The sequence below is a fragment of the Crinia signifera genome, unplaced genomic scaffold (genome assembly GCF_055691185.1).
Source record: "Crinia signifera unplaced genomic scaffold, ASM5569118v1 HAP2_SCAFFOLD_79, whole genome shotgun sequence".
NCBI lineage: Eukaryota > Metazoa > Chordata > Amphibia > Anura > Myobatrachidae > Crinia > Crinia signifera.
In genome coordinates this window covers 702,501-729,135 of record NW_028142697.1, presented here as the reverse complement: position 1 = coordinate 729,135, position 26,635 = coordinate 702,501, and the positions used below count along the sequence as shown (strand labels likewise).

General features: G+C 48.0%; 1 long non-coding RNA gene across 2 annotated transcripts in view; it reads left to right on the top strand.

The window, feature by feature from the left end:
- Positions 1–12,847: 12,847 nt before the first annotated feature.
- LOC146056312 (uncharacterized) overlaps positions 12,848–26,635 on the top strand; it is a 110,408-nt gene continuing 96,620 nt past the window's right edge. For both annotated transcript variants that reach the window (XR_014469130.1, XR_014469131.1), the window contains exons 1-3: positions 12,848–13,073; positions 15,389–15,579; positions 18,253–18,443. This is a non-coding gene — a long non-coding RNA (uncharacterized LOC146056312). The remainder of the gene's footprint in view (positions 13,074–15,388; positions 15,580–18,252; positions 18,444–26,635) is intronic.

The window sequence follows — 26,635 nt, the reverse complement described above, 5'->3', positions numbered from 1 at the left end:
AGGACATGACCAGTTAGAATAGTACTTACGTCCTTGGATTGCACCCCTGGATGTTTGGGGGCAATGATGTTCTTGATTTCCTCTAAAGATGACGCTGGGGAAATCTGCTCAGGTCAAAGCATCGGGCGCGGCACAGGGGGCAGATGCTGTTGACGTCCAGCCACTGTGTCAGGCATGAGACGTGGAAAACATGCCTGCAGGATGTGACTGCCACTTCCTCACAAACCCGAAACTGGGAGATGCAGATGGTGCAGGACTCTACAGCGCCGCCTCCTGTAAAGGTGCATCTCCTGTAGGATGGAAGGCGGGCAAGGATGACTGCTGGTCTCCGTGCTACCAAGGATGGTGCTGCCGCTGCTGGTGCTCCTGAGGACGGTGCCGCTGCTGGTTGGGCTGCTGCAGATGGTACGCCTGAAGATGGTCTGCGGCGTCCAGATCGTAGCCAGGAGGTGTTCGGATATGGCCCAGTTCCAAATAACTGGGCCAGTTCCCTCCGGCTCATTGTTGATGGTAAATTGCACCAAAGGTGCACAAAAAAAAAAAGAAAAGAAGAAAAGAAAACACAGATGTTAATGTGCGCTGATCTCTCTGATCACTGATAATACCTGGAGGAAACTCGCTGTAAAAGCTGGATCTCTCTAGGGGGGTATTTTTTTCTTGTGCTCACCTCTGCTCCTGCTCAAGAAATGCCAGTGAGAGGCCAGCACACTGAGGTTTATCACCTGGCATGTGGCATGCGGGCGGCAGTTGGAAATGGCAGTTGGTCTCTCTGTCCCATGCCTCACATCATCTTCCCATTGATATTACACAGTAACACATTTGGGAAATCAGTAAAAAGAGACAGATTAGTGCTCAGGGGTCACCACACCAAGGGCAGGGTGGTTTTTGGGCATGGGGACCCAGTTTTTTTAATCTGTCATTGCCTCTGCCATCTCTCCACTGTTGTGACAGCTACCATTCCTGAGGAGCAAACATATCTATCTATATTTCTACACATATATATATATATAAAAAGAGGGAGGAAACACCAGGGCGAGAAACCGAGGAAAAAATGCAGGCGGAGCCGCCGCAAGGGGAGAACAGACACGCCCCCTTTACACACGGGGCAAATGACGGTATTTAACATCTCTGACTATGCACTCTCCGCAATTGAAGAGCAAGTATTAGCAAGAGGTCTGTCTTTTGTTCAGACCCATAAACAAAAAGCATTCAATTGCGAGGTAGAACTGCATAGGTTTCAGAGACAGTTAAAACTTAAGGATTTTTTTGCAACTCATGGCAATAAGCCGCTTGAAATAAAACCCTTCAAGAAGAAAAGTGTATTTGATCCACCTTGCACAAATCCTTCTATTGCTACGTTCATGAGGGTAGTTCGTCATGACCTTATCCCCTACATGTCTAAACAAAAATATTCCTACTCTAATATGACATCAGCAGAGAGAATTGCCATTAAAGCCCTCAAAATGAATAATCAAATTATCATACGCGCCGCCGATAAGGGTGGTGGCGTGGTTGTGCTAAATAAAATCGATTATATCGATGAGGTTAGGCGACAGTTAGCCGACTTAACATGCTACAAAACTTTACGTTTTGATCCGACCACTGGATACAGCAAGGAGTTGGATGGCATTTTAACAATGGGGTTGACCAATGATTGGATCGACGAGGCAACGTATGAATTTTTACAACAGCCTTATCCGGTCACCCCATTGTTATATATATTGCCTAAAATTCACAAGTCCCTCCATAGACCACCAGGGAGGCCTATAATTTCTTCAAGAAACTCCCTATGCCAAAATCTCTCGCAGTACGTGGATTTTTATCTACAGGCTGTGGTCCAAAGCATAGATACGATACTAAAGGATACCACTGATTTTCTAAAACGCATCGAAAAACTTGAGACAGTGCCCGCTAATTGTTTATTGGTCACATGCGATATTAATAGTCTGTATACTAACATCGGACACAAAGAAGGCATTGAGGCTATTAGAAAAGTGATCACCATGAATCCAATCTATAAAGGCCCCCCAGTCGAATTTTTTCTGTTATTGATAGAATTTATTTTGCATAAAAATTATTTTTTATTTGATAATTCTTTTTATTTGCAACTACAGGGGACGGCCATGGGGTCAAACATGGCCCCGGCCTATGCAAATTTATTTATGCATTATTATGAGTCTAATTTTATCTTAAACAACAGAATTTTTTCACCCTTTATTTTGTCATACGTGAGATTCATCGATGACATTTTTTTTCTTTGGACGGGGGGTCCTGAAAGATTGGATTCGTTTATGGCATACTTGAATGGATTGGCTGGCACCATTAGGTTCACCCATGTAAGCAGTTCTAGTCAACTTTGTTTCCTGGATGTTAATGTATGTATTGACAAGGGTAACTTTGAGACTACGGTGTATAAAAAACAAACGGACACCAACTCACTATTAAGGGCTGAAAGTTTTCATCCCTTACCACTTAAACGTGGGCTACCATATTCTCAGCTACTGCGGGTAGCCAGGATTACTTCTGATGTGGATAAATTACCCCAAGAACTGAGGAAAATGGGGGATGAGTTTTTGCAACGGGGGTATAGGCAAGAAGAAGTGCAACAAGCAATACAGAGATGCCTTCAACTTGATAGAAAAACTCTATTGGAAAAGGAGAAAACTGACAGGACTGTCAGCCGGATGATCTTACCCACTACTTTTTCAATATCATCTCCCAAACTACGAGATGTGGTCTTAAAACACTGGCACATTTTACAGACTGACCCAGTGATGGGCCAGTTTTGCAAGGAGAACCCTCTTTTCGCTTACAAACGAAGCAAAAACTTAAAGGACGAGATTACATGTTCTGATATCAGCTTTACCCCAGAAAACTCGAATTGGCTAAGTATGAGAAATGGAGCCTTTAAGTGTAGTGGGTGTGTGAACTGTCAACATTTGATCACGGGAGAAAACTTCAAGCACCCTAAAATGGATTACAAATTTAAGTTGCAACATCGCATGACTTGTGACAGCAAGTATATTATATATGTAATCGTGTGCCCCTGTTCTCAATTATATGTGGGGAAAACAATTAGGATGTTGAAGGAGAGGATCGGTATGCACCGGTCTTCTATAAAAAAAGCCATGACCATCCGTGACCACACAACACCGCCGGTCGCAAGACATTTTTATGAAGCCGGACATTCCATCAAGGACTTCAAGTTTATGCCTATTTTTCATGTAAAGAACCCTAAAAGAGGGGGTGACCGCCACCTAACCTTGCTCAGGAAGGAGAGTGAGTTTATTTATGATTTAAACTCACTCAGCCCCGCAGGCCTCAATGAGGAGTTAAACCTCAATGTATTTCTTTAATTAATATAGGATGCTTGCATGGGTGAGCTGCAATAGTGTTTATTTCGATTGACAATTACTGCATTGTTTCTTATATTGAATAGTATCTCACTATTCCCTCATTGACTTTCTCAAAATATTAATGACATATAATGCATAATCAATTGGTCATTAATATATATGTACTTAATCTGGTTCACTTTTTCTTGGTTTTTAGTATTAACTTACGTTGTATGGTGATGGCTGATTGTTATTTTAATTGTTTAAAGACGGGTACTTGAGACCAGCCATATCACATTATATATCAGTTTGCCAAATCTGTGGCCAATATTGAATAGATATTTCTACCTCCGCCTATTGTCTATTTGTCTGTTACTCAGGGTGACCTATAAAGTTGTACGAACACTAGGCCGGACATCACGTGACGCTTAGCGCTGATGAAACATTGACGGACGGAGGCAAGATGGCCGTGCGTTCCACGGTCTCTTGCTCTGCGTTCCATAGGTTTTACATCGCGCTTTGGCTGAAATGTTAAGGATTGAGCACGGGACTTGGGCTGCATGGATGTGGCTCATGTTCCGGAGCTCTCCGCATATTAAGCCATTAACACGCTGTCGAGTTGATGGGCTACACAGTGTTCTGTGACACATGGCACCCGGAAGCGGAAGTGCGTGCGTGTCACGCGCCGCTATGCGTTCCACTGCTGTTTGGGGCAAGATGGAGCTGAGAGCGGAGTTCCTTACACTAATTGGCCGCAGGTAAGACTGATTATTGTGATTTTGGCGGGTCTCCGTGCCCTATATATGTGGTTAACATACAGAGTTTGTTGTGCTCTTGAAAAAGGTGGTAACACACCGAAACAGGCTGTTGAGCCGATTGGTTATGAGACCAGCGTGGAGTTCCCTGGGTAACATGCTGATGCCCTGCTAAGGATAAGTGACCCACTGCTTTAATCATTTTTTGTATTATGTTGCCATGTGTTTTAAGATCTGTCTGAAACAGGACTTTTTTTGAAATATATTTTTTGCAATCTTACGTATTGGTGTGCAGATGTCGTTTCTCTGACAAAGGGATTACTACGAATATTCAATTTATTATGGGATCTGGCACCCAGCCAATGAACATGGAAGTGGAGTGCGGTTTTTCTCTGTGCATCTATATATATATATATATATATATATATATATATATATATATATATATATATATATATATATATATATATATATATATATATATATATATATATAGATCTATATCTATATATATAGATATATTTATTAAGGATGGCCATCGATGGTTGCCATCGATGGCAATTCTGCAACTGGCCATCGATAGTGCTTAACTATGCAATGGATGACCATCGATATTACATTTACATTTTGATGGTCATCCATTATGTTTGATTGATTGGCCTGTGGGCCATTCAAAATATAGGGGGCGGGGCTTGGCGGGTGTCGGAGCTATGCTCCGTGTCCTGGCGCTTTGACAAAAAACAGCAGAACATTGTTTTGCTGTTCCATTGAAGGAGGGAAACCATCTGGTTCTCCCCCATCGATGGCAAAAGTAATCGACATCGGCCATGTACCATCGATGATTTCGAATCATCGATGGGCGATGGCCATCCCTAATTATGTATATATATATATATACTGGATAGGTAGATTCAGCACTCCACACAAATATATTCAACCTGCCCCGGGTGCCTTCAGTGGGGTATACACAATTCCAGACAAGAAGCTTGTCTGGAATTGCACTTAGCCTTGATACATGTGGTCTTGACAACGATGTTTGCGAACATCGAAACGTTGACCAATTAAGCATGTAACCTGTATGCACTTTATTCAAGATTAAATACCTGTAAAAAGACCCCTGGAGTGACGCAGCTTCTTGTCTGGAATTGTATATATATATATATATATATATATATATATATATATATATATATATATATATATATATATATATATATATATATATATATATATATATATATATATATATATATATATATATATATAGTGTTGCTTCAGGTGGCACTCCTGGATGTCCACACCACGATTTTCGTATATAAACTCCGGTGCCCTCCTAGGAGATGGTCACTGCTGACCACTCGATATAATGCTGGCTTGGGGGCGGCGGCACTCGGAAGCACAAGTTCCCACATACCGCTTCTTGTCTATTTTTTTGCATCCGAGTGCCGATGCCCCCAAGCTATATATATATATATATATGAGGTGAAAAAAGGGCACTCACCATATTAAAAGCAATTTTAGGTTTTATTCCATGAAAATAGAAAAAGCTGACATACCATCGACGTAACGTGACGTTTCGGTCTTACAAAAGACCATCATCAGGATTTGATACAGCTTGGGTTACAGCAACAGTCAGACAAGCAACCTGGCATCCATCCCTGGGGAGGATACACCTGTACTGCCTCACCGGGCCAGTTTAAATACCCATATGCAGGAAGTGACATCATTACTCCATGCATTTCCACATCTCACTCAATCAACTCCACAAAACATATGAATAAACGTACTTAAATGCCAGAAAAAGAGTTAGGGATGTCTCCAGACATAAAACGCCACTTAGGGGCATGTAAAAGATCTATAGATAGTCTAAAACAATGTAAACCACGCTGTAAACCTCCGGACCGGAAGTACGCCGGACCGGAAGTAACCTGCGTGTCAGCTGTAAGCGGCGGAAGTGAGCTGTGCGTTCCACAGACTCAACTCAACGCCGGAAGTAGCCCGCGTTCCAAAGGACATGAGGAGGAACTGTCCTGTGCGTTCCACCTGCCGAATGACGGCAGGGGAGCGCTGTTGATATGCTGTGTGAATCACACGTGACCTACCAGGTCAAAAGGACATTAGCTAATGTCCTTTTGACCTGGTAGGTCACGTGTGATTCACACCTCCGATATACTTTGATGTTTAGGCATCTGTAGGAGCACCCCCCTCATTGAGATGGTCAACTTGAGTGCGGACTCTGCCGAAATCTATATATATATATAATAGGAGAAGACTGCGTCAATCGGGACTGGTTCAATAACAAACAACTCATAGCCAGACAATGGTTAAGTTGACGTTTCAGCCCTCAGGCTTTTATCAAAACAGCTTACATGTAAGCTGTTTTGATAAAAGCCTGAGGACGTCTTCTGCACCTTGATAAAGGAGCCGCACCGGCTCAGAAACGTTGGTGACCGTAACCAGAGTCCTGGTGTCATTTATTCACTGAGTGCCGCCGCCCCCCCCCCCCCATCCTGCTACATACACAGCTGGCGTCCAGCTGGCTGTTACGGAGGGCACCAGAGATCAGCATATTGCAGCATATTGCAGCATATACAGCAAAACTTTTCACCGCAAGTGTATTTTCTGCTAGATGTAACTAGCCAGAAAATACACTTGCGGTGAAAACTTTATCCTGTGTCGTGTGCCTTCATTCTTGGAAGTCTACAAATTGATTAGGAGTGCACCGACCAAGCTGTCTATTATAATTGGAGTGCCGGCATATATGGAAAATTATATATATATATATATATATATATATATATATATATATATATATATATATATATGGAAAAAAGAGGGTACCCCTTCAATGCGCTGATTTCAGATAAGTTATCTGGGCAGCAGCTCTGTTAAGTCCCCTCTGTTAGTAGGGGAAGAGTGGGAATGGATAGATACAAAGGACAGAGTGCGCCAATATCTTAACTTTCCACCACCAATGTACAGACAATGTACAAAAAATTTAATGACACTTATCACAATTTTCAGTGATTTAATACATAATTAAAAAAGATTTAAAAAATCTTGTTTGAAGTTTGAGTCATTTTCACTCGGTACATTGAAACACCCAACGCGTTTCGTCACAATGACTTCATCAGGGGTGACTGTCTAGGTGGTGAAGGAGAATGGAGGTATAAGTTAGCTTCTATCTATAGAATATGGATAGTGCCAAGATATTGAGAAAACGTACATACCAATGAATAATGTCATTTTAACACATGGATCAACTTCCACTTGGTAAAAAAAAGGACCTCAGACATGTCCTACTAGAGTGTGCAAATTATGCCGCATCTAAAATAAATTTGCATAATGACATGAGACAAGGAGCAGGGTGGGGGGAGGGCTAATTTAGAACAGAACATTTGGCGGATGGTTCTACATACCAGTTTTTTCATAAAAGTTTGTAAAATCGTTGGTTGAATTTGATTATGGATTCACTTACCAGGGGAAACGCCAAAGGCAATATCACACAATAGTGAATATAAGAATGTAGTTTATACATTTCATTAACTTGTGCTCTGATGGTCAGCAAAGTATGGCATCTTATGGGCATCTTATGCCCAGGATGCACACACCGGACCCCTCCTCATCAGCTGACACCAAGGCAGGACTAGTCATCTGACAAATGTCATAAGGACCAATGGCCTGATGCACCGTTCAGACAGTCTTGAGACCTTTTCCCAGCAGTTCCGCCAGACTGGTATGCGCATATTGGGCCGTGGCATGTGACCACACCCCCTGTTTGTGTGCATACACAGACAGAAGGAATGCCAGGGCTTAAGTTTAGCCCCAGTTTATCCCTGACAGCAACAGTAAGGCCGGCTACATCTGTAGTTCTAAAATTCCTGGCATAATACAGAGACCTGGGTATCAGTGACTTACACCAGGAGCATAGTCTGCAGCAGTGGCACCTATGACGCTGCTTTGTCCTCATACGATGGAAGATGTTGTTCTCCTCCTCTAGAAGGGAATGCCGGTCTGTGGTACACGGAGCATCTACCAGAACCTGCAGATCCAAGATGAAGAATTATATTCTAAAACAACACTGGGCACAGTGGTGGGGGAGGGGATCTATGGGCCTGCAACCAACAGTGGCTTGTTGGCTTAGCTAAGACATGCAGGGGCTGAACAACACACAGTAGGAAACACTAGGGAGATATACAGTAGGTGACATCCACTCTAGTACATACCTCCCAAGTGTCCCGATTTCAGCGGGACAGTCCCGATTTTCGGGTCCTGTCCCACAAGCGGCCGGCATTGTCCCGCTGCGGGGGGTGGCAGTTGGGAACCCCCCCAAGCTGATTGAATAGACGCTGTGCGTCTATTTGCGGCCGGAAATGGGGTTGCGGCTAATTTGCATAAGCCGCACCCTCATTTGCATAGGCCCGTCCCCTTTCCGGGCGTGTCCCTATTCCAGCAGCCAAGAAGTTGGGAGGTATGCTAGTATCCCAGTGTAACCCAGGTCCAGTGACCAGAAAACACAACCTGCACAGCTTGCAGGGTTGTACCCAGAAAGCACTGATAATGGTCATTGGATCTCTGCCATTTTTTACCTAACGTTTTGTGTGAACAGCTATTACTGGGAGGGAGAGATTACAGCCCCCTTTATGGTCCTGACCACTCCAGTTTTACCCTAGGGAGATACATTACCCCCCCCCCCCCCCCCCCCCGTGCCTGCCGGCAAGCGATGCACCAAATATGTTTTAAGAGACAGAGTCAGGCTTGTCCCAATCTATGCACAGGGGCCACGATAACAGCACATCTGCTCCTTACTGTATGCGTGCTGTGTATGTGTGTTGTGTGTATGTATATATGCTGTGTGTGTGTGTGTGTGTATATGTGTTAGTGTTCCCGCTAGGCTGTTTTAGCGGGGCGCTGCGCCCTGCCCGATTTTTCAAGGGCAAAATGCGCCCTGCCCCTCTGGCAGCACCCCGCTAAAACAGCCTGCCCTCTCCTCTTATCGTGACACCGGGGAAGCCCGGCGCCGCAGTATATAGCGGTGCCCGGCGCTTCCCGGCAGCGGAGAGCCTTCGGTGCGGGCGGGCCTGCCCCCTTTAATGACGATGCTGGCCGGGCCCACCCCTTTTCCTGACGTCGCCAGCCGAGCCCGCCCCTTTTCCTGACGTCGCCAGCCGGGCCCGCCCCTTTTCGTCACGACGCGGCCCGGACAAGCCCCTTTTGTGATGTTGGCGGCCCGGGACCGCCCAGAACAGTGACAACGGCGGGCCCGGTCCGCCCCCTTGACGATGCCCCCCGTTCAGCGGCGCCCTGCCTGCCCCGGTTCCTAGAAGGAACACTATGTGTATGTGTGTATGTATATATGCTGTGTGTGTATGTATATATGCTGTGTGTATGTGTATGTGTGTATGTATATATGCTGTGTGTATGGTGTGTGTGTATGTATATATGCTGTGTGTGTATGTATATATGCTGTGTGTGTATGTATATATGCTGTGTGTATGTGTGTATGTATGTATATATGCTGTGTGTATGTGTGTATGTATACATGCTGTGTGTAGGTGTGTGTGTATGTATATATGCTGTGTGTGTATGTATATATGCTGTGTGTGTATGTATATATGCTGTGTGTATGTGTATATATGCTGTGTGTATGTGTATATGTATATATGCTGTGTGTGTGTATGTATATATGCTGTGTGTATGTATATATGCTGTGTGTATGTATATATGCTGTGTGTGTATGTATATATGCTGTGTGTATGTGTGTGTGTGTATGTATATATGCTGTGTATGTGTGTTGTGTGTATGTATACATGCTGTGTGTGTATGTATATATGCTGTGTGTGTGTATGTATATATGCTGTGTGTATGTATATATGCTGTGTGTATGTATATATGCTGTGTGTATGTATATATGCTGTGTGTGTTGTGTGTATGTATATATGCTGTGTGTATGTATATATGCTGTGTATGTGTGTGTGTGTGTGTATGTATATATGCTGTGTGTATGGTGTGTGTGTTTTTATCCTTAGTGGGTCTCCCCTTATCTTAAGTACCCCAAGCTCCCTGGATACTTAGGGCCGGATTCAGAGTTGATCACAAAAGAAAAATCTTTCTCAAAAGGGTAACACCATGCTGCGCTGCAGGTGGGGCAGATGTAACATGTGCAGAGAGACCTGGGTAACACCATGCTGCGCTGCAGGTGGGGCAGATGTAACATGTGCAGAGAGAGCTGGGTAACACCATGCTGCGCTGCAGGTGGGGCAGATGTAACATGTGCAGAGAGAGCTGGGTAACACCATGCTGCGCTGCAGGTGGGGCAGGTGTAACATGTGCAGAGAGAGCTGGGTAACACCATGCTGCGCTGCAGGTGGGGCAGGTGTAACATGTGCAGAGAGAGCTGGGTAACACCATGCTGCGCTGCAGGTGGGGCAGGTGTAACATGTGCAGAGAGACCTGGGTAACACCATGCTGCGCTGCAGGTGGGGCAGATGTAACATGTGCAGAGAGAGCTGGGTAACACCATGCTGCGCTGCAAGTGGGGCAGATGTAACATGTGCAGAGAGAGCTGGGTAACACCATGCTGCGCTGCAGGTGGGGCAGATGTAACATGTGCAGAGAGAGCTGGGTAACACCATGCTGCGCTGCAGGTGGGGCAGATGTAACATGTGCAGAGAGAGCTGGGTAACACCATGCTGCGCTGCAGGTGGGGCAGATGTAACATGTGCAGAGAGACCTGGGTAACACCATGCTGCGCTGCAGGTGGGGCAGATGTAACATGTGCAGAGAGACCTGGGTAACACCATGCTGCGCTGCAGGTGGGGCAGATGTAACATGTGCAGAGAGACCTGGGTAACACCATGCTGCGCTGCAGGTGGGGCAGATGTAACATGTGCAGAGAGAGCTGGGTAACACCATGCTGCGCTGCAGGTGGGGCAGATGTAACATGTGCAGAGAGACCTGGGTAACACCATGCTGCGCTGCAGGTGGGGCAGATGTAACATGTGCAGAGAGAGCTGGGTAACACCATGCTGCGCTGCAGGTGGGGCAGATGTAACATGTGCAGAGAGAGCTGGGTAACACCATGCTGCGCTGCAGGTGGGGCAGATGTAACATGTGCAGAGAGAGCTGGGTAACACCATGCTGCGCTGCAGGTGGGGCAGATGTAACATGTGCAGAGAGAGCTGGGTAACACCATGCTGCGCTGCAGGTGGGGCAGATGTAACATGTGCAGAGAGACCTGGGTAACACCATGCTGCGCTGCAGGTGGGGCAGATGTAACATGTGCAGAGAGACCTGGGTAACACCATGCTGCGCTGCAGGTGGGGCAGATGTAACATGTGCAGAGAGAGCTGGGTAACACCATGCTGCGCTGCAGGTGGGGCAGATGTAACATGTGCAGAGAGAGCTGGGTAACACCATGCTGCGCTGCAGGTGGGGCAGATGTAACATGTGCAGAGAGAGAGCTGGGTAACACCATGCTGCGCTGCAGGTGGGGCAGATGTAACATGTGCAGAGAGAGATTTGGGCGAGTTATTTGTTTCTGTGTAGGGTAAATATTGGATGCTTTATATTTACACTGCACATTAGAATTCAGTTTGAACACACCCCACCCAAATGTATCTCTCTTTGCATGTTACATCTGCCCCACCTGCAGTGCAGCAGGGTTCTTCCCAATTGAGAAAGATTTTGCGCTCTATCCCCAGTGACAACTTGTGTCTGCAGACAGCCCCTTTCCCCACTGTAGGTCTCCAGCCTGGCATTTAGGGGAGATCACTAGTTTCCTGTGACTTGGAGCGAGCCCGCAAGGGGGGGGACGGGGGGGGGCGATCCACGTCCCCCCCTTGTCGGGATTTCGGCGGTCGGGATTTCATACTGCTTCCCTACGGACAAACAGCCACTTACCCGGTCATACATGCCCTCCTCTGGCCAGTCTGTCCCATCCCACGAGGTGACACGCCCTCTGTCCTCTCTCTGTACGCAACTCTTGTGGGATGTAGGCCTGTGGGACCCTGCGCAGGCGGTTGCAGCGGGAAATAGAGGAGTCGTTGGCTGCAAGGTATGCCTGAGGGGGACTAAAGAGAGAGTAGGGCAGGGGGGGCAGAGGCGGTCCTGCAGCGATGCATACCCCACAGCAGAGAGAGCCGGCACCGGGAAGGGTGATCCCTGGAGAGGACAAGGGCCTGTGCAGTGCTGTGAGCTGCTAACCTGTAAGGAGCGGGGGCTGCGCAGCTGTGTGACCAGGAATGGCACCAGGAGAGCCAGGCTCCTCCAAGTCCCCTACTGCTGCCACCTGCCAGAGGGAAGGGAACCGCGCTGCCCCCACTAGCTGCCAACCACAGGAGGAGCCCCAAACCCGGAGAGAACAGAATGATGTGTGCTGCCGAGGTGTCCTACATAGTGCCTGCCTGTGGAGGAGCCGAGAGGGTGAAGACTAGAACCTCGAGGAAGAAGGTGCTGAAGGGGTAAATTACCTGGGAGCACAACCAGCCGGAGGATTCTCCCGGGGTTGCTCCGAAGAAGATAGAGGACGCAGCAAGTGGAGACCAAGGACTGCAGGCACCGCGGAGGACACCCGCTGTCGAGGAAGGACACGCAAAGGACCCCTAGCTGGAGACCTGTAGAAGCCCCCTCAGTGGTGCGGAGCTGCCCCTAGAGTTGCCTGTCCGAAAGTGAGTTTTGAACACTAGGCAACATCAAGGACAAGAGCCGCGCAGAGGACAGGTGACAGCCCAGCGGAGGAGAGGACAGAGGAAGATCCCCAGCCTGATAGGAGCCGGGGGTGGAAGCAGAGGCCGACCCAGAACAGCACGACAGGCGGAGCCATGGACGACCCAGCACCTCCTGCTGCAGGAGCCGATGACACAGACAGGACACAAGACAGAGATCCTCTGGGAGCAGCCACAGCCATTACACCGCAACTGCGGAGCGCAGCATCCCGGGCGTGCTGTGTAGCGAATCCAGAGAGACTTGTGATGCAGTGGCGGTGAGTACCCCCTAATCCCGGGTGCTTGTGGCCCTCCTTCCTGATATTTCCCCATATATTAATAGGTACGTGTGTCATATTGCAGGTTGTTTTATTAGTGATCTATCTAAAGTGCAAGAGTAATGCAGGTATTTCACAATTATATATATATATATATATATATATATATACACACACACACACACACAATTACACACTGTGGATGAGATGTTTTTGGCATTTTGGACTGGCTCCCATCGACCAATCGGGTTCTTCCTGAACTTACCCACCTCCTTTTGGCAGACTATGGTTTGATCTTGGTGTCTCGCAATAATTGGGTCTTCCTAGTTTGTGGTATCTTATCCGCAGTAATGAAGGTGGTGATCCCTTATCTATTATTACATTGGCATACGTGTGGGAGGGTGACTATAGCGGGACTTAAACTTGAGTGGAATTGAAGGTGTTAATATAAGCATGCAAAGGTCCTAATTTATCAAGGAGTGATAAAACTCGCTGTGAATGATAACACATGTTGCATATGATAAATAGTGCTCCAACCAATCCGCCCCAACCGCCATGTTTTCAGCCCCTGTCATTTGTTAAAAAATGACTGTTAGGGGTGGATTGGCTGGTGTACCAATTATCATACGCAACAAGTGTTATCAGTCACGACGATTGTTATCACTCGTTGAAAAATGAGTAACTCTGTAGCGCTTTTAGAGGCTCCTACCCCTCGGCCTGCATGAAGAAGGGCTGAGTGTGCGTCCATGTTGCTTTTACTGCAGTGTTACCAGGACCCGGTGAACGTGCAGGTCATTTGGTTATGTAGCCAATATCGGACTGCATGTTCAGCCTACGGGGGTGGTCGATAACGATATTGAGTGTACACAAGCCCTTGTGAGCGATATTATTATTATTATTTAAATCCTAACGTGTGCATGGGACGTCACATTTATCTAGCACTGTCCATAATGTGACAATATGCAGCTCATTGGTTGCTGAGGCCAACTTCTCTTTCGCATTACTGGCCAGATTTCCTCCTCTCTGCATTCCACAGCATTGATCTTGCTAACGATGTCCTCAAGCACGGCCGACAGAGGATGTTGCTGACTATGTTTGGGAGTGCGCATAGTCAGCCATGTAGGGGGTAATTCACTCCTGATTGCAAGACTAAAAATGTGGAGGCCGGGCGATTAAGGAATGTCTGCGCATGCATATAGGTCCTAGTGCTCAGGCTATCCACTGATGAAATACAGCGTCTCTTTTTTTTTTTTTTTTTATAATCAGTTTCCATAAGCAAGATGATTGACAGGGACCCAGTGTTTGGGGGTATGACCCGTCCGTTTTCTGAACGTGTCTGGGAAGGCGTGTGACATCCCCTCTGGCCTCGATTGCAGCCACCGAGTAAGTTCTGGGCTTGGCACAGGCTGCACACACTGGGAAAATCATTCAGTGGTGAGTGAGTTGCGAATGGATTTAGCTATTCGCAGGTAGAGTGGCCAATCCCAGGAACAGCGGGATCCTGGGATTGGGCCCCAACATTGGCCGGATTTCTAGATTGGGCTGTGCACCCACTCAAATGCTGCCCGGCTTCTCCTGTCCCTGGCTCTGCGCAGCGTGATGTAGTCAGAGGTCAGGCTGCGCAGGGCCGCAGCGCCCACCCGCCCGGCATTTGTTATATTAAGTAAACCAATCCTGGGATTGAGCATTTTACAATCCCATATCTCCGGATTATAAAAATGCCCAGGGATTGTTATCCCTAAGCGCAAACCATTCGCAGGCTGGCACGGGGTGGGATTACACTCTGTCGCTATAACTAATAGCAGTATAGTCATAAGGTGCTGCTAAAACTGACCGGAGCGATCAGGTCTGAATAACCCCCATCGGGCGTAGCAACCCTTCTAATAACCGGGTCGAATGGCCGAGTTGGTCGACCTGGGTTATTTGGTTGGGAGCTTTCACACCGCACCTCAAGCAGGGTCGCTATAACATCAACCCTGCAATAATTCGGGTTTAAGGTGCGATGCGAAAGGGGTATGGTTTTGTTTGTTTTTGGTGTCAATGCCAGCTGGGTATCTGTATATAGGGTAAGGGTTGATACCCAGGTTGGCACTGTCCTGGGTTACACCCATAACAGACATATAAGAGAGCCCATATCCAGCCGCACGCGCAGTCTCTATCCCTGTGCAAAGTGGGGATTCGGGATGATTTGCGATTCCATCGTAGACTCTGATGTTCTGTGCACTGTGTCTCGGACTAATCTGAGGGCAAGGAATCACAGTGTGAGCTCTGCAGTAAGTCATTAGCCACTATTAATGTCATCGTTTCATTCATAGATGAAAACTGTACCTGCTAGAATCATTTCCTAACCAGAAGCCGCATAACTGCGATACTTACACATAGGAGAAGACTTCCATCTAGATTATCTGATTTACTGAGAATGGAGAACGGAATGCAGGAGAAGAATCACATCGCTAATAAGCTATTGAATATAACCTTGGAGATCATCTGCCTGCTGACTGGGGAGGTAAAGTCACATGGACATCACTCTTATCTCTATTACTGACACGGGGACCTGACTGGGGAGGTGAGAAGGTCTGGGAGCGTCACAGTGACATCACTCTTATCTCCATTACTGACACGGGGACCTGACTGGGGAGGTGAGGGGGTCTGGGAGCGTCACAGTGACATCACTCTTATCTCTATTACTATCAGAGGGACCTGACTGGGGAGATGAGGGGGTCTGGGAGCGTCACAGTGACATCACTCTTATCTCTATTACTAACACAGGGACCTGACTGGGGAGGTGAGGGGGTCTGGGAGCGTCACAGTGACACCACTCTTATCTCCATTACTGACACGGGGACCTGACTGGGGAGGTGAGGGGGTCTGGGAGCGTCACAGTGACATCACTCTTATCTCTATTACTATCAGAGGGACCTGACTGGGGAGATGAGGGGGTCTGGGAGCGTCACAGTGACATCACTCTTATCTCTATTACTAACACAGGGACCTGACTGGGGAGATGAGGGGGTCTGGGAGCGTCACAGTGACACCACTCTCACCTCTATTACTATCAGAGGGACCTGACTGGGGAGGTGAGGGGGTCTGGGAGCGTCACAGTGACACCACTTGTATCTCTATCGCTAACACAGGGACCTGACTGGGGAGGTGAGTAAGGGGACGTTATATTTTAACACTGGAGGATGTGACCGCGGAGGTGTCTGCTGGGAATAAGAAGTTCTACAGTAACACTGAGGGATGTGACCAAATAGGTGACTGCTGGGAATGGGACATTATACTGTAACACCGGGGGATGTGACCAGGGAGGTGACTGCTGGGAATGGGACATTATACAGTAACACAGGGGAGGTGACTGGGGAAGTGACTGCTGGGAATGGGATGTTATACAGTAACACCGAGGGATGTGACCAGAGAGGTGATTGCTGGGAATGGGACATTATACAGTAACATTGGTGGGTGTGACCGGAGAGGTGACTGCTGGGAATGGGACAATATACAGTAACACCGGGGGATGTGACCGGAGAGGTGATTGCTGGGAATGGGACAATATACAGTAACACAGGGGGATGTGACCTGAGAGGAGATCGCTGGGAATGGGACATTATACAGTAACACTGTTTGATGTGACCGGAGAGGTGACTGCTGGGAATGGGACATTATACAGTAACACAGGGGGATGTGACCGGAGAGGTGACTGCGGGGAATGGGATGTTATACAGTAACACTGGGGATGTGACCGGAGAGGCGACTGCTGGGAATGGGACATTAAAGAATAACACCAGGTATGTGATCGGAGAGGTGACTGCTGGGAATGGGAGATTATACAGTAACACCAGGGGATGTGACTGGAGAGGTGACTGCTGGGAATGGGGATATTATACAGTAACACAGGGAGATGTGACCAGAGAGGTGACTGCTGGGAATGGGACATTATACTGTAACACTGGGGGATGTGACCGGAGAGGTGACTGCTGGGAATGGGACATTATACTGTAACACTGGGGGATGTGACCGGAGAGGTGCCTGCTGGGAATGTGACATTATACAGTAACATTGGGGAATGTGACAGGAGAGGTGCCTGCTGGGAATGGGACATTATACAGTAACACAGGGGGATGTGACCGGAGAGGTGACTGCGGGGAATGGGATGTTATACAGTAACACTGGGGATGTGACCGGAGAGGCGACTGCTGGGAATGGGACATTAAAGAATAACACCAGGGATGTGACCGGAGAGGCGACTGCTGGGAATGGGACATTAAAGAATAACACCAGGTATGTGATCGGAGAGGTGACTGCTGGGAATGGGAGATTATACAGTAACACCAGGGGATGTGACTGGAGAGGTGACTGCTGGGAATGGGGATATTATACAGTAACACAGGGAGATGTGACCAGAGAGGTGACTGCTGGGAATGGGACATTATACTGTAACACTGGGGGATGTGACCGGAGAGGTGACTGCTGGGAATGGGACATTATACAGTAACACAGGGGGATGTGACCGGAGAGGTGCCTGCTGGGAATGGGACATTATACAGTAACATTGGGGAATGTGACAGGAGAGGCGACTGCTGGGAATGGGACATTAAAGAATAACACCAGGTATGTGATTGGAGAGGTGACTGCTGGGAATGGGAGATTATACAGTAACACCAGGGGATGTGACTGGAGAGGTGACTGCTGGGAATGGGGATATTATACAGTAACACAGGGAGATGTGACCAGAGAGGTGACTGCTGGGAATGGGACATTATACTGTAACACTGGGGGATGTGACCGGAGAGGTGACTGCTGGGAATGGGACATTATACTGTAACACTGGGGGATGTGACCGGAGAGGTGCCTGCTGGGAATGGGACATTATACTGTAACACTGGGGGATGTGACCGGAGAGGTGACTGATGGGAATGGGACGATATACAGTAACACAGGGGGATGTGACCAGAGAGGTGACTGCTGGGAATGGGACATTTTACAGTAACACCGGGGGATGTGACCAGAGGGGTGCCTGCTGGGAATGGGGCATTATACAGTAACACGGGGATGATTTGCGATTCCATGGTAGACTCTGATGTTCTGTGCACTGTGTCTCGGACTAATCTGAGGGCAAGGAATCAGTGTGAGCTCTGCACTAAGTCATTAGCCATTATTAATGTCATCGTTTCATTCATAGATGAAAACTGTACCTGCTAGAATCATTTCCTAACCAGAAGCCGCATAACTGCGATACTTACACATAGGAGAAGACTTCCATCTAGATTATCTGATTTACTGAGAATGGAGAACGGAATGGAGGAGAAGAATCACATCGCTAATAAGCTATTGAATATAACCTTGGAGATCATCTGCCTGCTGACTGGGGAGGTAAAGTCACATGGACATCACTCTTATCTCTATCACTAACACAGGGACCTGACTGGGGAGGTGAGGGGGTCTGGGAGCGTCACAGTGACATCACTCTAATCTCTATTACTAACACAGGGACCTGACTGGGGAGGTGAGGGGGTCTGGGAGCGTCACAGTGACATCACTCTTATCTCTATTACTAACACAGGGACCTGACTGGGGATGTAAGGGGGTCTGGGAGTGTCTCAGTGACATCACTCTCACCTCTATTACTATCAGAGGGACCTGACTGGGGAGGTGAGGGGGTCTGGGAGTGTCACAGTGACATCACTCTCACCTCTATTACTATCAGAGGGACCTGACTGGGGAGGTGAGGGGGTCTGGGAGCGTCACAGTGACACCACTTGTATCTCTATCGCTAACACAGGGACCTGACTGGGGAGGTGAGTGAGGGGACGTTATATTTTAACACTGGAGGTTGTGACCGCGGAGGTGTCTGCTGGGAATAAGAGGTTCTACAGTAACACTGAGGGATGTGACCAAATAGGTGACTGCTGGGAATGGGACATTATACAGTAACACAGGGGGATGTGACCGGAGAGGTGATTGCTGGGAATGGGGCAATATACAGTAACACCGTGGGATGTGACCGGAGAGGTGACTGCTGGGAATGGGGCAATATACAGTAACACCATGGGATGTGACCGGAGAGGTGATTGCTGGGAATGGGACATTATACAGTAACACTGGTGGATGTGACCAGAGAGGTGACTGCTGGGAATGGGACAATATACAGTAACACCGGGGGATGTGACCAGAGAGGTGATTGCTGGGAATGGGACAATATACAGTAACACAGGGGGATGTGACTTGAGAGGAGATCGCTGGGAATGGGACATTATACAGTAACACTGTTTGATGTGACCCGAGAGGTGACTGCTGGGAATGGTACATTATACAGTAACACAGGGGGATGTGACCTGAGAGGTGACTGCTGGGAATTGGATGTTATACAGGAACACTGGGGATGTGACCGGAGAGGCGACTGCTGGGAATGGGACATTAAAGAATAACACCAGGTATGTGATCGGAGAGGTGACTGCTGGGAATGGGAGATTATACAGTAACACCAGGGGATGTGACTGGAGAGGTGACTGCTGGGAATGGGGATATTATACAGTAACATTGGGGAATGTGACAGGAGAGGTGCCTGCTGGGAATGGGACATTATACCGTTACACCGGGGGATGTGACCGGAGAGGTGACTGATGGCAATGGGACGATATACAGTAACACAGGGGGATGTGACCAGAGAGGTGACTGCTGGGAATGGGACATTTTACAGTAACACCGGGGGATGTGACCAGAGGGGTGCCTGCTGGGAATGGGGCATTATACAGTAACACCGGGGAATGTGACCAGAGAGGTGACTGCTGGGAATGGGACATTATACAGTAACAACGGTGGATGTGACCTTAGAGGTGACTGCTGGGAATGGGACATTATACAGTAACACAGGGGGATGTGACCAGAGAGGTGACTGCTGGGAATGGGACTTTATACAGTAACACTGGGGATGTGACCGGAGAGGTGACTACTGGGAATGGGACATTATACAGTAACACTGGGGATGTGACCGGAGAGGCGACTGCTGGGAATGGGACATTATACAGTAACACAGGGGGATGTGACCGGAGAAGTGACTGCTGGGAATGGGACATTATACAGTAACACAGGGGGATGTGACCAGAGAGGTGACTCCTGGGAATGGGACGTTAAAGAATAACACCGGGTATGTGACAGAAGAGATGACTGCTGGGAATGGGATATTATACAGTAACACCAGGGGATGTGACTGGAGAGGTGACTGCTGGGTATGGGGATATTATACAGTAACATTGGGGAATGTGACTGGAGAGGTGCCTGCTGGGAATGGGACATTATACCGTAACACCGGGGGATGTGACCGGAGAGGTGACTGCTGGGAATGGGCCATTTTACAGTAACACCGGGGGATGTGACCAGAGAGGTGCCTGCTGGGAATGGGATATTATACAGTAACACCGGGGAATGTGACCAGAGAGGTGCCTGCTGGGAATGGGACAATATACAGTAACACCGGGGAATGTGACCGGAGAGGTGACTGCTGGGAATGGGACGATATACAGTAACACCCGGGATGTGACCAGTAAGGTGACTGCTTGGATTGGGACGTTGTTCAGTAATAATTACATGTAATTATAGCAGCTCACCCTGTATAGCACTGGCTTACTGACGCATTGTGTGCAACTATAGTAGCCTTCCCTGTATAGCACTGGCTTACTGACGCATGCATTGTGTGTAACTATAGTAGCCTACTCTGTAATAGCACTGGCTTACTGACGCATTGTGTGCAACTATAGTAGCCTACTCTGTAATAGCACTGGCTTACTGACGCATTGTGTGTAACTATAGTAGCCTTCCCTGTATAGCACTGGCTTACTGACGCATGCATTGTGTGTAACTATAGTAGCCTACTCTGTAATAGCACTGGCTTACTGACGCATTGTGTGCAACTATAGTAGCCTACTCTGTAATAGCACTGGCTTACTGACGCATTGTGTGTAACTATAGTAGCCTTCCCTGTATAGCACTGGCTTACTGACACATGCATTGTGTGTAACTATAGTAGCCTACTCTGTAATAGCACTGGCTTACTGACGCATTGTGTGCAACTATAGTAGCCTACTCTGTATAACACTGGCTTACTGACACATGCATTGGGTGACATTCTATGGGATGAGATAATCTGACTTTGGCGAATTTTATCGCAAAAACGTCCGTTTTCGCACTTTTTCCCTAAGTCGCATATTTAATGAGATGCGAAAATCTGCAAAAAGTGCGGTTTTGCCGCAAAATCGCACTTTTTCGCCAGAACTCGCATCCAGATGTTTTCACATTGAAAAGTATACAATTCGCATATTTAATAAGATGCGAATTTGAAAAATGTGTCTAAAAATCTAAAAATAATCAGACCAGGTTGTGATATGCGATTTGGCCAGAACCCTGCACAGATCATAGAGATCTGTGCATGGCCCTGTGTTAAAAAATGTGGAAAAGTGTTTTTTGACAAAAAAATAGAGTGAGCCGGGGCTGGTTCCAAAAATATGGAGGACAAAAAGCATAGGGGTCCCCCGTATTTCTGAAACCAGCCCCGGACTCTTGGACCGTTCCTGGTTCCAAAAATATGGGGGACAAAATATCTGGGGGTCCCCCTTATTTTGAAACCAGCACCGGGCTCCAACAGCCCTCGGTGTCATGCCACAGCCGGGGGGACACTTTTTATTTCTCTTTCAATGGTCCTGGTGACACAGCTCAACACTGGGATGTAGGAGGGTCCGAAGGAGCCAGGCACCTATCCTAAAGCTTTAGAGGGTAGGCTCCTCCCCTACTGCATCCCTGGACTCTTCAGTTCGTGTTAGGTGCCCACTGGAGTGGGTGCTATTCTAAAGGGCTGCGGAGCAGCCGAAGAAATAGAGTAGTTAGGGGATTTTTATTATTTTATTAACTATTACCCTAGCTAGGTAGGCACAGTGTGAGGATTTTCATAGTGAATCCTCACACTGCTAGCGCAGCAGGAGCTGACAGAAGCGCGTCCTGTCAGCTATCTGTGCACAGGGTAGACACTGTCTGGTCTCCCTGTGCTGCGCTCATAGCCTCTATTAAGAGGCTGCCTGGGCTCCGGAGTAGCCTGAAACCGGCTCCACAGTTAGGTGGGGATCATGGGGGACAGGCGCTCCGTGATGGCGGCGGCCATTTTATGCGGAGCTTACACGCTGAGCTCCTGACTGAGAGGACAGCAGCGCTGTGACAGGCATGTTCCAAGTGGTCCCCATTTGAGGGGGAGACACTGGAACAAGGAAATCCTACCTAAGGAGCGGCTAGCTGGGGGTGGTTGGCGCCAAGAGGTCACGGACCCCGCAGCAGCAGGGACTTTTGGTCTCTTCCTTCACTCTGACTTTGGCGCCTTTCAGAACGCTTGCAGCGGAGCTGAGCTGGCTTACTGATCCTGGCAGAGTGACTTGGATTTCCTGGGCATCGCTTCCCCGCAGTTGAAACCTACAGACAGCTAAGTGACTGGGTGCATTGACTTTGTATAAGCGCTTGTACAATTGTTTGCACTGTGTATATTGAGATATATATATTTTTCACTTGCATCATGTCTGAGCATCAGGCTGTGGTTTTGGGGGAGGGAGCCCTTAGTGCACTGAGCGCGTGCAATGTTTGCACACAAAAGTTTGTCCCTGAGCAGATGGCCAAGGGGGGCTTATGCATTACTTGCGCTGATGTGAGACCCATGGGCAGTGAACACCATAGAGCAGAGTGAACCTGCGTGGGCCAGTGCCCTAGGCAGGTCTGTAAACGCTTTGGTGCAGCTTCTGGACAGGCAGAGTGATGTGCTGGTAGAATCACAGAGACCTATGCCATCATCTCAGCAGTCGTCTGGCTCCTTGCCTCTTACCCAGGCAGATCCTGCGCTTATTCAAGTGATGCAGGATACTGCTAAAGGGATCAACAGATTCAGTGAAATACTGGACAAAATGGATGATGTTGCAGGGACCCCTAAAAGGTCTTATGCTATGCCTAATGTGTTAGAGGAGGAGGAAGGAGAGTATACTGACACACCCTGGGACCAGGGTGATGATTTTGAAGAGACCTCTGCTGCTGGTATAGAGGATCTCATTGTAGCTGTTAAACAGGCGTTAAAACTGTCTGTTGAGGATAAGACCCCTGTTAAGGGTGTTTTTAAGCGACAGCGGAAGGAGGCTGTTACTTTTCCCTCAGATGAGGGGTTATAGGAACTATTGGAAGGGGCTTGGAAAACCCCAGATAAGAGGCTACAGATGCCTAAAAGATTCCTTAGTCTGTACCCCATGCCGGAGTCTCATTCTGAACTCTGGGAAAAAAGTGCCTGTTGTGGATGCTTCTGTGGCACGTTTATCAAAAGCTACGGTATTGCCTGTACAGGGTGGTGCAGCTTTTAAAGATTCTGTGGATAAAAAGCTCGAGGGAAACCTCAAAGCTATTTTTGAAGGGGTGGGGTTTACCCTGCGCCCCCTTATTGCTTCAGCCTGGGTCTCTAAGGCCATTATAGAGTGGGCTGGTGAGTTATGCACCATGCTGCAGGCTGACCCTGGTGCTTTGCTGGTAGCAGAGAAGATTAAGGCCGCGGCAGAATATGCGGTGGAAGCAGAGGAGGAAGCTCTTAAAATGGCTACCAGAGTGTCCACAGTCTCTATTAATGCCAGGAGAGTGCTCTGGCTTAAGGCCTGGGAAGCGGACAATGAGTCCAAAAAGGCCCTAGAATTGTTAGCTTTCAAGGGAAAGTTACTTTTTGGTTCTGAGCTTGAGGAGATTATAAAACAAGCCACAGGCGGCAAGAGTACGTTTCTGCCGGCCTCCTCAACAAAGCAGTCATCCAGATTCGCTGCTTTTAGGCCGTCCTTTCGGCCCTCCCCTAGAGGTGGTGCGTCCTTTCGGGGACAGTCGTTCAGGGGAAGGTTTCAGACCTCCAGGGGCAAATCTCAAAGGTCCAAGTTTGGCTCTTTCCATAAGAAGCCTGCCTCTAAAGGAGAGGATAAACCCTCCGCATGACTGCCTGGGGATAAGCCCGGCAGGGATAAAGGTGGGGGGGCGTCTCACACACTTCAGGGACGCTTGGGCTTCTCTAGACCAGGATACCTGGGTCTTAGAGATTATTACCCAGGGTTACAAAATCCCTTTCAGAGGGCGCCCTCCGAAGAGGTTCATCCCCACACCCATACCAAAGCAGGCGCTCCTGCGCACAGCTCTGATGAGAGCGGCTCATTCCCTTTTGGAAAAAGGGGTGGTAATTCCGGTTCCCAGGGCAGAGTGGAAGAAAGGATTTTACTCCACGCTGTTCCTGGTGCCCAAACCAGACGGGTCTTTCAGACCAATACTAAATTTGAAGTCCTTAAATGTTCACCTATGGGTAGACCATTTCAAAATGGAGTCTTTGAGGTCTGTTCTCCTGAGTCTGGACCAGGGAGAATTTCTGGTGTCCATGGATGTACAAGACGCATATCTGCACGTTCCCATTCACCCGGAACATCAGACGCTGTTGAGATTTGCCATAGGAGACCTGCATTTACAGTTCCGGGCGTTACCCTTTGGGCTAGCAACCGCGCCAAGGGTATTTACAAAAATAATGTCTGTGATGGCGGCAGTGCTGAGGCTCAGGGGAATCACAGTAATACCCTATTTGGACGATCTCCTGTTCAAGGCGGAGTCAGCAACCCTGCTGCAAAGTCACTTGAAAGAGGCCATCAGTTTTTTGCAGGCTCACGGCTGGATTTTAAACTTACAAAAATCTCAGTTGGTACCATCACAGAGGATCCAGTTCTTGGGAGTCATACTGGATACCCATCTCCATCGGGTATTTCTCCCGGAGATAAAGGCCAGGGACTTGGTCACCCTAGTTCAGGAGATTCTCAGAGCTCCGAGCTTGTCAGTATGGAGGTGCCTCAAACTCCTGGGGAAAATGGTGGCGTCATTCGAAACGCTTCAATTTGCCAGGTTCCACTCACGAGTATTCCAATGGAACATTTTGTCAGCCTGGTCAGGAAACACTTTGTCCATGAAGACGGAGTTGATAGTGCTGTCCGCGGACACTCGGGACTCCTTGAAATGGTGGACAGAGGTAGATTCCCTTCAATGGGGTCGGTCATTACAGACCTGGGACTGGTTGGTAGTAACTACCGATGCCAGTCTCAGGGGCTGGGGGGCAGTAGCCCTGGATCTCAGGCTGCAGGGCCTGTGGACGGCAGACGAATCAGTGTTACCAATCAACATCTTGGAGCTGAGAGCTGTCTGGAAAGTGATCTCCTTAGCGGAAGACAGGTTAAGGAACCTCCCCTTGAGGATTCAGACCGACAATGCCACCGCTGTGGCGTATCTGAATCACCAGGGAGGTACACGCAGCAGATTGGCCATGTGGGAGGTGTCCAGAATCTTCCTATGGGCGGAACAGAATGTTCCTGCCATATCGGCTATATTCATTCCAGGAGTGGAGAATATAGAAGCCGACTTCCTGAGCAGGGAGGAGCTCAAGGAAGGAGAATGGAGCCTACATCCTCAGGTGTTTCACCAGATCACGGCAATGTGGGGAACTCCGGATTTGGACCTAATGGCATCCAGGTTCAACCATCAGGTGCCCAGGTTCTATGCCAGAACGAGAGATCCGCTAGCAGAGGCAGTGGATGCCATGACTACTCATTGGCAGGGAGACCTTCTTTATGCATTCCCTCCAATTCCAATGTTAGCGAGACTGTTGAAGAGGGTACAGGACCAGAAGGTTCCGGTGATCCTTGTGGCCCCAGATTGGCCAAGGAGGTCTTGGTACTCGAGGCTTCAGAGGTTATCAGTGGATTCATGGCGTCTACCTCTGAGACCAGACCTGTTAAGACAAGGCCCATTCAATCACCTGGATTCCGATCGATTGATTTTGACGGCTTGGTTATTGAAACCGCCATTTTAAAAAAGAAAGGATTTTCTGACGCAGTAGTGCAGACTATGATAAAAGCCAGAAAAGCTGTTTCTTCGGCAAATTATTATAGAGTCTGGAAGACTTATATTAGATGGTGTGAGAGGCAAAAAGCTCACACATCTCACTTCAAATTATCAAAAATGTTGGATTTTCTACAAGATGGATTTTCTTCGGGCCTAAGCCTTCAGTCGTTGAAGGTGCAGATTTCGGCCTTGTCCATCTATTTTCAAAAAAGAATTGCCATTTTACCGGAGATTCAAACCTTTTTACAAGGGGTATCCAGACTGAAACCCCCTTACAAGCAACCAGTAGCACCTTGGGATCTGTCACTGGTTTTGGATTGCCTTCAGAAGGCACCTTTTGAGCCTTTAAGGTCGGCTGACTTTAAGTTTCTCACGTGGAAGCTAGTGTTTTTGTTAGCAGTAGCATCTGCTAAAAGGGTGTCAGAGCTGGGAGCCTTGTCATGCAAATCTCCCTTCTTAATTTTTCACGATGACAGGGCTGTTCTGAGAACAGTGCCGCAATTTTTACCGAAGGTAGTCTCTGCCTTCCATTTAAATCAGGAGATAGTTCTACCTGTGTTTCAACCCCCAGAGGGTTCCAAGAAAAGGGACAAGTTGAAGACTTTGGATGTTGTGCGTGCCTTACGCATATATGTGGACAG